The sequence below is a fragment of the Beta vulgaris genome, chromosome 4 (genome assembly GCF_026745355.1).
Source record: "Beta vulgaris subsp. vulgaris cultivar EL10 chromosome 4, EL10.2, whole genome shotgun sequence".
NCBI lineage: Eukaryota > Viridiplantae > Streptophyta > Magnoliopsida > Caryophyllales > Amaranthaceae > Beta > Beta vulgaris.
Genome location: NC_079205.1, coordinates 30053727 through 30057589, shown reverse-complemented (window position 1 = coordinate 30057589; position 3863 = coordinate 30053727). Strand labels below are relative to the sequence as shown.

Here is a 3863-nt window from a genome sequence, read left to right as displayed (position 1 = left end):
TCTTCACCAGTCTCAATTACAACAAGTGAAGTTGAATCAAAAATGGGTGAAGCAAATCCACAACTCTTTAGGAATTTCGGAAATTCGAGTTCCTATGTTCTTCAAGGTGGTGTTTGAATCCCCACCACTACTACACATTTCAGCATCCATCCTCAGTATACTCGGATGGTTAAAGCAGAACAATTTTGTGGGGGTCAAATGAGGATCCTCTTGACCATCTTGACAGGTTTCTTGAGATCTATGCCATGATAACCACAAATGACGTTTCTCCAGACTACATCAAGATGCATCTATTCCGGTCTTCTCTTACCGGAAAAGCAAAATCATAGCTCAAAAGCTTACCTGCTAATTCCCTCAGTACATGGGAAGAAGTCACAATGGCTTTTCTGAAAGAAATACTTTCATGAGTGGAAGACGACATACATAAGGAGGAAGATCTCCTCATTTGAGCAAGAGAACTATGAGACACTTACGGAAGCTTGGGAGCGGTTCAAGGAGATGATTCGTTCATGCCCTCACCATGAGTTCAACAAAAAAATCTCCTCATGCAGTTTTTTATGATGGCCTTAATCCTATATCATGTGCCAACCATAATGTTGGAGCGGAAGGTCAACTTTCTAAGATCCCGCAAGGCCAAGTTGAGTCCACCATTGAGGAACTGATCAAGAACTACTCATGGGGTGGACGACGAAGAGGTGCTCAACCTAAGAAGAGTGGGAAGTTTGAATTAGATCCCATGGATAAAATTCAAGCTAAGATGGACCAACTTGACAAGAAGCTCTCAAAGATCAGTCTCGCCTTATCTAATCCTTCATAGGTAAATTCTTTTTCTTGTGATATTTGTGGTGGTATTAACCATGATACTTCTTATTCTGGAGGTACCCATTCAGAGCATGTGGCGGCGATAAACTCTAGGGGATATGGTTATCAAGGAAACCAAGGATATAGCAGCAATCAACAAGGGGGTTGGAATAACCTCAACAAAACTTACACCCAAGGCTTCAACCAACCTCAACAAGGATGCAGTCAACCTCAACAAAGGTACAACCAAGCTCAACACCAAGGATATGTGCAAGGGTATAACTAAAATTATAATTAAGGTGGTTCATGCTCACAAGGGTCTAACGTTTACCAAGCTCCACATCAAAGAGCCAATACCCAAGAACGTCCCTCTAATCCTCCATTCCCCAAACAAAATCACGAACCCATTCCATCTCCTGATCCAACCTCACTCCAGATTCTCCAACAACTCCAATCCATGAACTAAATTCTCCAAAACCATAAGCAAAAATTTCAAGAGCTGCAAGCCCATAACCAAATGCTTGAAACCTAAATCGCCCAAGTAGCCGAGAAAACCCCCTCTACTCCCATGAATTAACTTCTGGGCCAACTCATCCCTAACCCCAACCTCCATTAAGCCAAAGCCATGGATTTGAGGCCGGGAACAAGTTACGAGGGTCCAAAATGCCTAACATGCTAAAATTTATCACTCACGACGAAATTAAAGTTTGGGACGATTCAACCAGATTATGTCAAAGATGACGCGACAAAAAAGCGTAAAGGGGATCAAAGGGGATGAACACACAAAAATGGTGACGGAAAAACCCCAATGAAGGTGGGTAAAAACCGCGGGTGGATGGAGATCCACCAATCTACTATAGTTCTTTGTCTCTCTTAGTGAGTGACTCGTTATTACAATAATGTCGTCCTCTCTAGTGTTCTTTCGATAATGTTGCATAAAAAACCCGTCAATGACCTCTCTCTCTCTTTTATATGCCTTCTTTTTTCCTTGGCTTTTTCTCAACGAATACAAAAATAAATTCACTAATTATTACATTAGCTTTGATGCCTCAATCATGGGAAATATTTTCCACTTATGCTCCAACGTCTTGATTCACGCTCCTCAACGGCTGAATTTATGGCTCGTTACAGTCCTTCCTTATTAAACTGGACCGTTACCACTTAATGCCCAGCTCTAATCTCGCGTCCTTCGCTGTGTCTTTGGGTCACAATTACTTCGTTGCCATGTCAGATGGCATCACATCATCGAATCATCGCGTCATTGCGTCAATGTCATCCTGTCAAAAAATTCAGCCATAACAGTTTGCCCCCAAATGTTGAATCGGGGTGACACAAAACCCATGAGACAATTGTTAAGAAAAATCAATAAATTAAATGAAATTCTGTCTAAGTCATTATGATATCAAAAAATCATAAGATAACTCTCGCTTTTATCAATTATAGAAAAAATTCCCAATGGGACACAAGGAAGGAAAGGAGATCCGTTTGAGCGGTTATTTTTGGTAGTCCAAGAGTCTCAAAATACAAAAGGTAGTTTTGTTTTTAAATAACCGTTTTAATTATAACCGTTGGCTCAAGTGTCATGATTACTCTTTGTTGGCATAAATAACTAGGGCGGTTTAGAGATCCCAATTCTTATTCCAACTTAATCAAATCTTCCTCTCTCCTTAAGTAAGGCAACTTCCTTAACTTCCATTATTCTCTCCGCCGGAAAAATCGATCCCTAACACCAGGTAATTTCGCACTTTTTCGCTCGGTTTTCCTTTAAATTGCTCTACTACCTCTGCTTCTACTGTTCTCATGGCACCTAGCAGACGTAGCATTAGGACTTTTGTAAAGAACCAAGAAAAATTGAGAGGGAAAGAGAAAGCTGTAGAACCAAGGGTAGAAAATGAGGACAAACTGTCAACGATGTCAGAAGAGGATCTTTTGAGGTTTCTAGACTTATGGAATTTGCCCGAAAGTACTGTCCTTAGGAATGCTGAATCTGACGAACCACGAGAGTCATGCCCTAAAAAATGGGTGGTGCTCTACGAATATCCTTTCAAAATAGGTCTTAGACTTCCCTTCATCCCCCCTAACAAGGGATCTGATGCGAATTTACCAAGTCAGTCCTGGGCAAATTATTTCCCAAGTCTGGAGGATTCTTACTGTCATCGACTGGGTGACAGCGTCATGGGAAGAGGCCTTCACCCTCCACGACCTACTGTTTCACTATGAGATTAGGGTTAAAGCAAAAAATAGGATAGTCCTTCATGCTGTACGTCGTTAGGTTGGAAAAACAGGTTTGTTTTTATGAAGAGGTCGTCGCTAGGGGAAGCTGGGACGTCTTTGGTTAGCGGCTGGAACACAGAAGGTGTGTTTATTTTCAATCTCACTACTACAAAATAGCCTAAAGAGACCCCCTAAAATCACATTTAGAGACCACATGAGAGGTGGTCTTCAGCTCATAGGTCTCTTAGGATAAATAACTTCTTATTGTGGTGGTTTCTTATTTTGATAGAAGAGACCACTTCCTTAACATAAGTGGTTATTTTATGAATTTAAATAGGAAAAAAAAGAAGGGTAAGGCGCCACATTTTACATATAGGTGGTCTCTTTTATCCTACAAAGAAATCATTTATAATATGTAGGTGGTCTTTTTAATCATTCTCGAAAACACCCCTTGGAAGGAAAAGGTTAGGGATGGCAAATGGGAGGGGCGGATGCGGATACCCCTAAATTTTCCATATCCACCACCTACCCGCCAACCATGGCGAGTACAAGTTTCCATATCCACCTCCGCCCACGCGGGTACAAGGTTATACCCACATCCGCTCCACCACCCAAGTGGATATCCATTACCCACCTATACCCGCCCATCACCTAGGTGGATTTTCCACCCGCCCACCTGATTTATTTTCTATATATAACCTATTATATAAATTAATTATTAGAAACACCCATTTCAAAGAAAAAAAAGTACACATTCTTAGTATTCATATTTCTTAATTATTTTTACAATTTTTTAGATTTTTGAACATAATTCTTTATTTATAAAGGGTAAATTAGTAAATATTATA

At 40.5% G+C, this 3863-nt stretch overlaps 1 non-coding gene across 1 annotated transcript; it reads right to left on the bottom strand.

Moving 5' to 3' along the window:
• Positions 1 to 420: 420 nt before the first annotated feature.
• LOC125497178 (small nucleolar RNA R71) lies at positions 421 to 527 on the bottom strand. The gene has a single exon (XR_007273814.1). It is a non-coding gene; the product is annotated as a small nucleolar RNA R71 (small nucleolar RNA).
• Between the last annotated feature and the right edge of the window lie 3336 nt (positions 528 to 3863).